At 47.6% G+C, this 13,591-nt stretch overlaps 1 protein-coding gene across 5 annotated transcripts in view; it reads right to left on the bottom strand.

The window, feature by feature from the left end:
* The window catches only part of TENM2 (teneurin transmembrane protein 2), a 998,704-nt gene that overhangs the window by 99,741 nt on the left and 885,372 nt on the right, over positions 1-13,591 (bottom strand). The window lies entirely within an intron of this gene.

Here is a 13,591-nt window from a genome sequence, read left to right as displayed (position 1 = left end):
TAATTGAGAATGCAGACAAATGGTTATCCCCAGGTAGTAGATTAGGGTGTTTCTCTCTTTTTCTTTTTTGTATTTTTCTGGAATTTCTACTTTTTCTATCGTGAGCAAGTATTAGTTGAGTGGTCGGCAATAAAAAACAAACACGTTGCTCTTAAACAACATAGCGCAAAAAAATTAACCTGTTGCCAGATCTCAGGGGCCTGTGCTAATGGGTGTGCAAGTCATCAAAATGCATGGGATTCCTTAAATCTTGCTCTAATGGAGAAAAGCATTCCGTCCCTTCTCCCTCTAAGCCAGGGAGGGTACTGCTGACTAGTGAGTGGGAGAACCAGGGTGATGAGTTTGACATTTTCCAGGAAATGTGGAGAAATGGCTTTAGCTTGAGCACCCACAAACTGAGCCATTAGTTTCCCCAATTGCTTCTGGAACTACCTTCCCCATACCTGCAGGACTTTGAACATTCTGATTTATTTGCCTAGATTCTTGCCCCTCCATCTCTTTCCTGAGCTGATTCCTATTCATCTACGCTTCAACAAATATTTGAGTTCCATCCCTGTTCGGGAAATAAAACAGGGAACAAAGAATGTTGGTGTCTGTCCTTAAGGAGCTGACAGTACAGGGGAGGAAACAGATTATGACTCATCCTTTAAGACCCAGACTAGGTGTGGCCTCCTCCAGGAAGCCTTCCTGATGATGCCCCGGCTAGGTTAGCTATTCCCGTTCTGTGTGTCCCTGAGTCAGAGAACGGTTCTCAGAGAATGGTTTTCCATCACAATCCTGTGGGGAGAATCAAGGGCTTACCCCAGACCTCCCCAGGCACAGCTTCCAGGAGCAGGTCCTGGAGTCTGCACTTTAAACATGATTCTCAGGTGATTCTAATGCACAAGAAATACTAGAAACCGCTGTGAAAGCCAACTTCCTTGTACTAGAATTAATTGTCTCCGTATGCTTGCCTTCCTGTCTGGAAAATGAGCTCTTTGAAAAGAACAGTGTCGTATTCGTTTTTATATTCATGCCTCGCTTAGTGCCAACCATGGAATCAGGCACTCAACAAATGTTTGTTGAACGAGTAAATGACTGTTTCCCATTCCTCACATGTCTGTTAGGGCTGAGGATGGGGGGTGTTTAGGGCAGTGTTTGCTCCTTAGAATTCCTATTAGAATGGATTAGTTAGCCAACCCTTCTTCACTCCGCTGGGAATTGATTGAATACACAGTGCAGGAGCTTGGAGAGTAACTTGCTTACATGTTAACTCCTTGATTTGATAGCGAGGCATTTTGGGGCCATAATTAGCATCACAGAAACATGCACTCCAACCCTGGGCTGTGACTTGACAAACACTTGAACTGGAACGCTGAATCAGAGGCCTGGCTGTGTGCTTTAAATTTACTACAGTGTAATTTTTTGGCATTACCCTTTACGTTTGGTTCCACTAATGAAATTGAAATATTTAATTTCACTAAAGTTCCACTGTAATTTAGCAATTAATGTACAATGATTTTAATGCATTACTTTCTTTTTAGCAAACAAACAAATTAGGAGGTTGCGTGTTCTGCTCGGCTTTAAATTACTAAAACTAGCCTCTCATTTTCCACATGGGCAAATGTTGCTCGTGTGCCTCGTAACACATTTAGATTTACAAAATTTTCTGGAAACGCAGACACAGGAGGGTGAGCAGGCACGTATGCTTGAAATTTAGAGGCTTTCAAAGTCATGGCTCTGAGCACCTCAGCCGGATGTGCTGGTTGAATCGGGTGCCCCCCAGGGGCCAGCAAATCTCAGACCCAAGAAACGGTGCTGGAGAATTGTATCTCAGCAGCAGAATGATGCTGAGGTACCATTTCAGACCCACGTTCAGATCATCCAGTGGCTCCCAGGGTCCTTGGCAGAATGAGAAAAAGAAAAGAATAGAAAAAAAAAAAAAAGGCAGCGTATTCTGCCTCTACCATCACCTTCTATGGACCGCCTTCATTAGACAGAAGGAATCCACCACGGAATGCCTGCTTCAGATTTAAAAATATCCTGCTGAGACATGTTGGCAGTGCTTCATCCAGACGCTGCAGAAACTTCTCAGGTGAGAAGAAACCCGCTGTTATTAGCACTATAGAGTTCTTTAAGGCCACCGGCCTCTTCCCATTAGGAGTTCCATCCATCTCTGGTGGCCTTTTCCTCCTGAAGCTGGGAATGTGCCACCTCCCACCCCCAGCCCTTTCCCACCCACTCCATACAACCAGCTTGAGGGCCTCACATCAGGATCGAATAATAAATTACGACAGGCTTGCCTCTTAAGCACTGAACGTTTTCCTCTCCCAACCCCCTCTAGTCTGCTACTCCTTCTGTGACTGTGACTGCTTCGAAAGCATGGACCTCAAATTTCCCCACTGTTTTGTTGACTCCAGGCTTTTTATTCAAGGGCCTGTCTGGCAGGAGATGTCCTACAAACACATCAGCAATAGCAGATGGCAAATGCTAACAAAAAGGGGACAAAAAGGATAGAAATGATTTCCTCCTACATATTTACATTTACCTGCTCCAGAGATGGTGCATTTGGGGTTCTATCCATTACTAAGTGCGAGCATACGTTGCGCCTGTAATGACCTCATCATGTTTCGTGATTATGGCCTGCTGCCGCCGAACACTTGCAGACAACACTGTGAACTTGAAACTGGCACTCCAATCTCCCCGTGGCCTGTCAGTCATGAGAAGCGCATCTTTATGCCAGCAAGCCCCTCGCATGGAGTCTGACATGGCAATCTTCAGTAAATTACCCTGTCACTGACAATCTTGCAGTTATCTCGCAAACAATCAAGCAGGCAATCAAACTGTTCTGAATTGCCAGTTCAGGACCTGAGAGGCTGCCAATGTCTCCATTCAACAGGGGCATGAAAGCGGCACAGCCCCCCTGTGACACTGGACGATTTATTTTTTTATTTATCCACCTCCTTATTTGTTTGTCTGCTTGGCTTTTTTCCTGGTGAGAGGGGTTTGCAGAGTCTTCGAAAAGGGCCCCATTCTGACTCAGCGGTTATGGGAAAGTGACCCAGGCCTTCCCCATCAGCTCACAGTGGTGTCCTGCATCTGCTTAATAAACATCCTCATTTACTCCACTCTGTGAGGTGTGGCCGCCGCCTATCATCTAGGTGCTTTCTGTTAGAACGCACGCTAAATCATAGCTCTGGCTGTGTCCCACACACATACGTCATATGCTAATTGTAATGGCCACTTCAGAGAAATATGGACGTGGAGAAACTTTCTGGGAACGGTAGGTTAGGCATTCTTTGTCTTGCTTTTGATAAAGAAAATCAGAGAATCTTTCATAACAGTTCTGGCAACGTGACGCAGAAATCAGGTTAATGTTACATTGAAGCCTTTGGATTGGAATTCCCAAGGTAAAAAGCCAAAAAATCTATACAGCGTCAGAGGTAAGAGCCTGGCCTGTGGAATCCTCTAGGCCCTGGCTGTGTGAGCTTAGAAAGATAATCAACCTGGCCGAAACTCAATTTCTTTGCCTTTAAAACTGAGTGATAACAATGCATATATCATAGGGTTATGTGATGGGGAGTTGACAGATATAATATCAGTCTGGCATACAGTATGTGTTCAATGAACAGTAGGTATTACTATAACCAGAAACTCCCTGAAGTTTTCCACTTTTTCAATTTATAAAAACTGGACATAAAAATAAATGAAATGAATGTCCTCTGATTAGAGTCATTCACTGGTATGTGCTATGGGTAGGTTGCATCTTGGCAAGAATGCTATGTTTTCAAATAGTGATAAGATCATAATAATGGCTGGTAATAATAAATGCTATATATTGCACAGGATTTACATATATTCTTGATGTAAATCCACATGGTAACCCTACAAAGCAGAATAATACAACCCTTAAGCTGCAGACTCTGGATCAGGGTATCTGGGTTTGAATCTCAGATCAGCGACTACCAAACCGCTGACCTTGGACAATTAACTGCTCTGTGCCTCAGTTTCCTTATGTACAAAATGAAGAAGATGATAACATTAGGAGGTGCTGTTGGGAGGATGAAAGCAGTTATTACATATTCAGGACTTGGAAGAGCGCCTGGCGTAGCAAGCACTCACTAAACTGTGTATTATCCCCCGCATCACGGTATCACCCACCCTATAGAGTTGGAAACTGAGGCTCAGAGAAGCCGAGTAAGTTATCCAGGAGGCGGAGCAGCAGCTTTGGAGAAAAAGTAGGAAAAGGCAACCCGTGAGATCATCACCCTCGTCTTCTTCATTATCGGAAGCAGGAGATGTTTCCTTCCCAAAGGGAGGCTGAAGACAGGGCAGCGGACACCCATCAAGCTGGGAAAGTGTGAGCAGCCATGAGATTTAATCACTTCTGAAGGCCTGTCTGCTCCTACAGCTGGGGAAGTGTTTGGCTGTTTGAAATGAACATCTGAAAAGGAATCAACATGAGAAACAAGATGCCTGGGAATTCATTCCCTGCAAGGCAGGCTGCTGAGGACCACGCTACTTACCTGTGAGACTCAAACCCCCTTTCAGCCCTTTACTGCTGGCACAAGGTTGCACTTCTGGGTGGGCTGCAGGTTTGCGTCAGCTGTTTCCAGCCCCTGCCTAGTTTGCTCTGCAAGACTTTTTGAGGAGCTCCTAAACAGTCAAGAGATTTAACCTCAAAGCCTTAACTGAACACCTACTAGTGATGCTACACTCAGGGGGAAGGGGGTCACGGGTAAACAGAGAGGTTACAGAGAAGCCACAGCAAACATCTGAATATTTCCGAGTTGGCTGAAACATGCACAGCTTTTCTGTCTCGGGGAGGCTGCCTGAGTCCATGCATCACTCCTACACGGAAGCAAAGTCTCCAGGAATGAGAGGAGGTTTATTTCATTTATTTCCTCTTTGATCTTCGTAAACTGGGCAGCTTTGGGAGAATCCAGATGGAAGCATTTGGGTCAGTTTTGGGCGCCTTTTTTTCCCTGCAGCTTGGTACGCGAGTGACTCCCTCTACAACCTGCATGAACTCCCCGGTCTTCTTGGGCATTAAAGGCTTCAGAGGAAGATCCAAATTTACTTTTCTTAGTTTTATTTTGTGACAGGGTGGCACAAATCGACTCCCACAATTCACTTCAGGCGCCATGGATAGCGCTGCTAGCGTCTGCATGCAGCACTGGCTTGGGAACTAGGCAGCAGCTCAGATTTGAAAAATGAGCCCCACTTTTCCCAGGCCATGGTTTGCTGAGAGGGACTACCAACCACCAAATCTACCTTCCCCACTCAGTGGGTCAGGAGGCCGTAGGGTGGACTGAGTAAAACGTGGGCTTTGAAGACTACATAGTCTTTCATTTATAGGATGCTCAAGAGCAGGCAAAGTTCATGAATTACAGGTAGAAAGTTAGAAACTGTGGTCACCTTTATGGGGAGGCATTAGCTGGAAAAGAATATAGGGGACTTTTCAGGTTCTGGGAATTTTCTAGATCTTCATCTTATCCACTTGGCTTCACAGGTGAATATGTCTATAAAAATTCATCAAGGTGTATATTTAAGATTATGCACTTTATGTATTTGCTAACAGACTGACTTTAGGCAAGATAATCACCCTCTCTGTGCCCTGTCTTCCTTATGTACAAAGTAGGCATGATGAGGAGGATGGTGATGGTGATGATGGTGATGATGATGATGATACTTCAAGGAGCATTGGGAGGATTAGAGAAGATAATCCACATAAGGTCCTTAGAACAGTTGTGAGTACCTAGTAACCTACTAAGTGTCTCTGAGTCATTTCTACTTCTTTTCTTCTTTGTGAGTCTTCTTGGCATCATATATGTTTGTTTCGCATCCAGAGTGAGGGACTTGCCAAATTCTCATTTTCCCAGGAAAAATACAGGGTGTTAAGGTGGTGAACGCAATATACCCTAGGGCTATTTTTGAGATCGGTTAACAATGGGGAGGTGGGGAAATCAATGAAGCACTGGCGAGAAGGCAGGAGGCAACAGGCTGGGGCAAGAAGGGAGAGACCTGCGCTGTCTGCTCTTTGTGATGGAAATGAAGAGGGGGCAGGAGGCGCTGGAGGGCACCCTTCTCTGAGGGCTGGCAAAAGCCAAAGGCTCCTGAGTTTTAGCCAGCAGCATAAAGGGGTTCTTGAGTAAAAAAGAAATATGGCGACCATAGCATTTGTTTTGTCTCGGGAGTTATTTTGTTTTACGGTGAGCTCCTGCAGGACTCTGAGTAAAGTGTGGGGGGCTCCTGGCTAATATTTTTCTGCCCGGCCCCTATCTATATAAACAATTTGAGTTTCCCAAATCAGCATACCAGCGTTATTCCGGCAGCCTGATCTTACATAAGCTTGCAAAACATACACTCCTTCAGCCAGCAGGAGCAATCGCCTCGCCAATCTGCCCTCTAGAATTGAGGCTGGGCATTGGACCCTGAGATAGCTCAGAGATGCAAATCTTCCAACACCTTAGGGTATCTGGTCAACCCTACATGCATGGGGGTGGAGGTGAGGAGAGGCAGAGGGTCAGAGAGCACCCTGAAAGGGAGAAACAGGGCCCAGGGCTCATGGGGGTCCTAGTCCCGGTGAGGGTGCCCTTCCCAGACAGCATTGCTGATCCTGGCCAGTCCCTGCCACTGGAACAGCACTTAGAAAATTTTAAGGTGGGCACTCCAAAGCTCAGGGAACCACTGGGCTCCTATCCTAGTTAGACAAATAACACAATAATAAAGTCTTTAGAGTCAGAATGGTCTGGTTTTAAAACCTGTTCTATCATTCATTAGCTATGTAAATTTGGCAAGTGACTGACCTCCTGTGACTCAGTGTTCCCAGCTATAGAATGGACTTAATAGCACCTACGTCACCAGAGAGCACGGAGATGCTAAGACGGTCCCTGTGAAATGAGAAGATGAAGGTACTGCACTTAACACAGAGGAAGAGCTCAATAAATGGAGGCTATTCTTAATGATACTTCCTGCTCTCCACCAGGGAAAGGCACTGTTCTATTTGCATTTTACCCAATGCCTGCTGACAAGTTGGAAGTGAGGGATAATTGAAAGTATTCTGGCTTGATGTAACTAAGAAGTGAAAGGAATGGGCAAGGCTGACTTGATTTAACCTGGCAATATGAGATTAGTTCTTCATTGCTGCTGTTAGGTCTCCCGCATTGCCAACCTTTTAAAGCAATAGATTGGCTGACAGTGTGCTCATTTGGAAAGTTTCACCTGCCATTAATACCCTGGCTGCCTGATGGACTGTCATTCAGCAGGCATCTCGCCTCTCCCTCCACAGGGCAACCGCCATCCTTAAACATTGCAAGAAGTAAAATTGTATTTGCACTCCTTCTGGAAGGCCTGTTGGAAGTATTCCTCTTGCTTCTTGTCAACTCTTTTTGTCAGTCTGTGAATTCCAAGGCCCGGGATCCTTGCTCCAAAAGCACCTTCCAGCTTTTCTTATAACTTAGCAATGGAAAATCCATCATGTCCAACCAGAGATCTGGCAGAGTGGAGGCCTCCCTGAGAGCTGCTTTGCTGGCTTTCCTAGTCTTCGGGATGGATGTGGGAAAGAAAGCAAAGGCTGCCTAGGACAACCCAGGCACTGTTACTGAAGGCAGGGATATGATCCAGGTAAGACCTCTCTTTGATAACGACTCTGGCTTTACCTTGAAGCTACTGGGGCATCTGGTCGACCCCACATGACTGGGGGTGGGGATGAAGGATGGTAGACATTTTATGACAATGATCTTGAAGTGTACGTCTAGATTTTTTTTTTTTTTTTGAATGGTTCTTCATCAGAAATGAAACAAACGGACAAAAACCAAAACACTATTAACCAAACCCTTTAAAACCAATGCTTCTCAAATTCTAACCAGCATCAGAATCACCTGGGGAACTTGTTAAAATGTAGATTCTAATTCTGTAGTCCTAGACTGGGGCTTGAGAGCCTGCATCTCTTACAAGCTCCTAGGTGAGGCTGACGCTGGTATTCTGAGCACCGTACTTCTATAAGTCAGGCACTAAACCACTACTGGTCAAGTCGTGCTCCCTGATTCCTTGTCCCGGGATCACCTCAGTGATGTTAAGACACTGACCCCTGTTGTCACCCACACCCACTAAGTTCCTGAGAGCGGAAACTGGGACTCTGCATTTTAATGAAAAGGCCCCAGTGATTCCTTAGTTCACTAAAGCTTGAGACCCCCTGCTCTGAATTACTGAAAACACCTTTCAGATATCCACAGCAGCACAACTGACCCTCAACACAACTGACCCAGCACAACAACCCTAAACCAGCTTTTCCAAATTATGCCTCCTGGGGGTGTTAATAGGGGTTCCCTGAAATAGAAATGGGGGTGGGACAGGAGGGTCTGTGGTCCAGTGCAGTTTGGGAGATGCTGGTTAAACAAAGTTAAACTGGTTTAATCGCACCAGGAGTTCTCAGAGCCCTTGATGAGTGAATATGCATCAGGAATCTTTACTGTTGCAATGGAGTGTGCAGTATTTCCTGACCACGGACCCCGTTTGGCTTGGAGCATCTCCCTGCAATCAGCCTTGCTGGTTGGGGAGCACTTCACGAGAACACAGAGCTCTAGGTTTGGGGGTTCTATCCCAGGAAGGGCCAGCCAAACCTTCATCTATTCAACAGTCACAAGTGGCAGCCCCAGGCTTGATTGACTGTCTCATAAAATGCAGGTTTTTGGGTGATCAGGCCCAATGCAAACCACATCACCACTACTCGCACATCAGCTCAGAGCCTCTGTCCTTGGGCTCCCAGAGCCTCCCCCAAACCAATGCATTTCAGCATAGGGGTCCTGTGCTAGGTGACAGTATCCTGGGGGCGTCAGCACAACCATGAAGTGTTAATGGCAACCATGTCTTATGAGAGTTGATAGTTGGCATTTAGGAAAAGTTTACTAAGTGCCAGGCACCATGCTAAGTGCTTTACATGCATCCTCTCATTAAATCACCACCAGAACTCCAGGCATCATTAGCCCTGCTGTTTACAGATGAAGAATTGCAGATTTAGAGAGAGGTTAAATACCTCGCCTAAGACCATGCAGCTTTTGTATGGTGGGGCTGGGTTCTGAACCCAGTTTGCTGCACTCCAACGTTAAATCCTACATGCAGCTGCCACGATAGGTCTGTTACCGTTAAACATTCCGAGTGGCCGATACACAGGAGCTGTTGTACCTGCCACTATGACGTGCTTAGTGCCTGCACCAAGCTCTTTTAGTTAAGGCAGGACTACGTCAAACAGAAGAGGGATAATTTAAAGACACACTGAAGGGCGATTTAATTTTTGGAAAACTGGGACACAGAATGTTTTAGCTGCCCTCCGCCCCAGCCCCTAACTTTACCAGCTTACACTTCTGACTTGGGTGGACCACCACAGGGCTGTCCCCCTCACCAGCGGCTTAAGCTCCTCTGTGCTTTCTCAGCCTGCATCATTCAACCTTATCCAGACACCATCCAGTAATGCTCACAAGAACCCTTTGAGGAGGCTTCTGTGATCTCTACTTTGCAGATAAAGAAACTGAGGCTCAGAGAGGTTAAGGGCCTTGCCCACAATCACACAGCAAGTAAATGATGGAGGAGTGATTCACCCCTAGGCTGTCCACCTCCGAAGCCTACACTCTTGGTTTCTACCCTCCATTCTTCATAGGAGGCTGTGAGTGATCACAGCCATATCAAGGTTCCCTGTGAATGTTGTAGAATGTGGGGAAGGAAAGGGCAAGCCTTCAGAAAACACTTTTTTTTCGAGTTGCTGTTTCTTTCTGTCTTTCTCTTTCACCCTCTCTCTCTCTCTCTCTCTCTCTCTCTCTCTCTCTCTCGCTCTCCCTTCTTCCCCTCCCCCTCCCATTGCTGCTTCTCCGCAACCCAGACAGAGCATCAAGGAATAATGATCTCACTTGATCAGAAAGTTTTCACCTCGGACATCCCTGACAGGCCTCTCTGGCACAGTCTCACCCTTGTTAGCCCAGGGCCATGTTTTTATCCCCAGGGGCTTTCTACCCTGCCCGCAGCTGTCTTCCCCCCTTTCCTGTTACAAAAAGCCAGTGGCAACAGAGAGCAGGGGCCTTTCATCTCAGCCACCGATTTCCCCACATGCTCGCCCTTGCCCTGCTGTTTCTGGCCTCTCCCAGCCCAGGCTGCCTCCACTCCACACGCCTGTTGACCTCATCAACCAGCATTTCCAAGAGCCCACTGACAGGTCGGACAGAAGCGAGCCGATGGCCGGGGAGTCCAGGCCCGGCCGGGGGTGGCAGCCTGGTGGGGTGCCAGACAGTGACCTGCTGGGCCCCTCAGAAAGGCAAGGGGCTGTCACCACCGACACCTCTGAGCAACAAGCCGGAACAGTTACTTTCCGCCGGAGGAGAGATCCCGTCTCTTGGGGGGGGAGGTGGGAGGACCGGCCCCAAAGCTGAGAGAATTAGCAGCTTTGATGACCGTGTAAAGAATAGAGAAATACCCACAGCCTGGCGACTGGGAGAAGGGACCAGACTCAGCCATCTACAAACTGCCTGCTAGACTAGGGAAATCAGAAGTGTGAATTCCTAAACATGGCCATTACTACACTCCAGGCACTGTGCTGAATACTCCCTAGAGATCTTCTCACTTAATCTTCACATCCACTCTACTGCGTCGGTACTAGGAGCTGGTATTGTACTGCCAGTTATGAACACAGGATCTGGAGGTCTGCAACACATTGTCTGTGTGGCTTTGGGCTAGTTACTTTACCTCTCTGAGCCTCAGCTTCCTCATCAGTAAAATAGAAATAATAATCATATCAGCATAATAGAGCTGTTGTGAAAGACTAAATAAGCTTTATGCAAAAGCACTTAGCGGATAGTAACCATCTGTTTACTCTGGCTTCCTCACTATTCCGCATCTGGCCAAGCAAGCCATCGTGTGGGAGGTCTGGGCTCACTCAACAGCCATCCCTGGCCGCCCCTGCCTTTCCTCCTGTCTTGGAGGAGGATTATAGAGCTTGCCTACCTACTGCCATCAGCCCACAGGAAGCCGATACACTGGGTGAGCAAAGTCGGCTACAGAGGTGAAGAGGAGCAGAATCACGTGTTCACGTCTTAGTGAAAGAAACAGTGTATCTTACATTTGGATTTTCTTGTCATTGATAAAATGGTGTCAGTGATATACAGTGACTTGGGTGTCATTGTCTGTATGTATGTGTTTCTTTAATCCCCAAATGAAACTTATTCATCCTAAAATAATCTATTGAATAAATGACAACTGCTTTTTATCCTAGATACTTCTCATTAAAGCTTTCATTCTTCAATTCATTTAATAAGGAATTGACCAAGACAGACGGGGACCCTGAGGTTGTGGGCCTAGATTCGAGAGGGGAAACAATGAACAAATAAATGTATAATAGACTTTGCAAGAGTGATAGTGTTTTGAAGAAAAGTAAAGCAGGGCAAAGGGTTGGAGAGGGTTCGAGGGGAGCCAGGGATGGCATCTCTGAAGAAGTCATGTTTGGGTAGAAACCTCAATGAAATGAGGAAACAAGTCACGGAAACATCTGGGGGAAAAGCATTCTGGGCAGAGGGAACAGCAGGTGCAAACGGCCAGGGTTGGGATGTATTTTGTGAGCTCTGGGAAGAACAAGATGGTGGATGCTGGCCCAGTGGAGGGAGAGGAATAGAAGGACAAAATGAGATCAGATGGAAGCAGGGACCTGCTGATGCAAAGCAATGGCCAGCGTTGCACCTGGACGCCATTCTACGGGAGATGAGACGCCCTGGGAAAATACCAGAAGAGGCGTGATGTGACCTGACTTTCAAAAGAATTCTTCTGAGGGCTCTGTGTGGGCTAGACTGGCCGCTACAGGAACAGTCGCCCAGCCTAGCAAAGCTGGTGGCATGATCTGGGTGGAGGTGGGAAGACATTAAGAAACCAGGGCCTTCGTAATTAAGAATAGAGACTGGAGGGGCCAGACAAGGGTGCGTCCACAGATCTGTGCGGCAACACGCAGGGACAAACGTGGCAGGAGAGAGAGCCAGGGAACCTGCCAGGGAGATGTGAGCCCAGGGATGTCTGCAGCGTCCATGTGCCAATCAAGTCGCCACTGCCTTGCGAAGCAGAGCATCTCGGCTTGTCTCCCCATCAGGCAGCCCAGGGCCACCACGCTTGGAGACATCACTCACTGCAGGCTCTTGAGCTCCCCTCTAAAGGGGACGTATTGTGCCAAGTCAGTGGTTCTCAAAGCGTCAGCATCATCTGGGCATTCGCTAGAAATGCACGTCAGCGGGCCCCATACCAGACCTATCGGATGAGAAACTGGGGGAGAGGCCCAGCCTGACCTGTGGCTCATGCCTTCCGGTGACTCTGATGCCCACTGACCTACCGGAAGCACTGTGCTAAGTGTTTTGCACGTATAAACTCATCTAAGCCTCACAGTGTCCTATAAGGTAGGAACCGTCATTAGCCCCACTTTACGGAGGACAAAACTGAGGCTCAGAGAGAGGGAGAGAGAATGACTTGCTTCTGCTCACACTGTGCAGCAGTGGAGGAGCCAGGACGTGAACCAGAGCTTCCTGACCCCAAAGCCTCGTTACCACCCTGCCAGGCTGCTTCCTCCTGCCACGGGCAATGAGGAAACATAAGGAAAGGCCCTTCTTTCTTCCCTGCTCTGAGCATGTGCGTTCAGGAACAATCCAAGCAGACACATCAGTTTGAAGGAAGAGGGGTCGTTGCGATTTTGGGGACCAAGGTGCTAAGTGGAGGGAGGTAAAGCCAATACTTGGGGTAAAGTGCACTCTGCCCAGCCTGGCACACACGACCTGTCTCTGTCTGTCCAGACCTGCTTCCCCAACCTCTCCCTCCTCCACTCTCCACACCCTGAGCCTTCTCAGATGTCCCCCATGTGCTCTGCTGCCTCTGGCCTCTGTGCCTTTGCCCTTTTCTTTGCCCACAATGCCCTTCTCTCTTGCCTTATCTAATTCCTCTGTAGCTTTCAAAATTCAAGCTTTACCGGCTCTGGAAGCCTTCAACGTCCCTCTGCTGGTCTGCCATCGCCCCTTGGCCTTATGTCTATCACGGACACTTAGGATACAGCTTTGCAGTGACTGGTTTCACATATGCCTCACCCCCCATGAGACTGTGGATTCTTTGCGGGTCTCTGTGTCTCGTTCATTCCTGCAGAGGAGAGGCTCGGTGTATATTTGTTGAATGACTAAATGATTTGGGGGGTTCTGTCCAAGAGTGTGGCTTGTTTGGGGGGAGGTGTTTGCCATCATCACCGTCAGTGAGAAGAGGTCTGTGCAGGGCAGGGACGGGAGGCGGTGAGGGAGACCCACCTGGGGCGCAAAATTAAAGAAGGCGCTCACTCTCAGGTGTGAGGTTCCTCCGTTCACCCTAGTCTAGGTCCTGGGTCTCACATAGATCTTGGCCCAAACCAGCAATGCCAGGCACCTGTTCTCTGAAGGGTGACTGGGTCCCTTTGGGGGAAGCACGTACTGGATTTAAAGCCAGGAAACTTAAGCCTCTGGCTCCTATCTGCCCCACCCTGCTACGTGGCCTTGAAGAAGTTACTTTCCCTCTCTGGGTTTTGCAGCCGCTGAAGACTGTATATTTCAGCCTTTCTGTATCTGACATTCCT

The sequence above is a fragment of the Eschrichtius robustus genome, chromosome 2 (genome assembly GCF_028021215.1).
Source record: "Eschrichtius robustus isolate mEscRob2 chromosome 2, mEscRob2.pri, whole genome shotgun sequence".
NCBI classification, from domain to species: Eukaryota; Metazoa; Chordata; class Mammalia; order Artiodactyla; family Eschrichtiidae; genus Eschrichtius; species Eschrichtius robustus.
The sequence above is the reverse complement of the archived record's forward strand: the minus strand, read 5'-3'. Positions and strand labels throughout refer to the sequence as shown.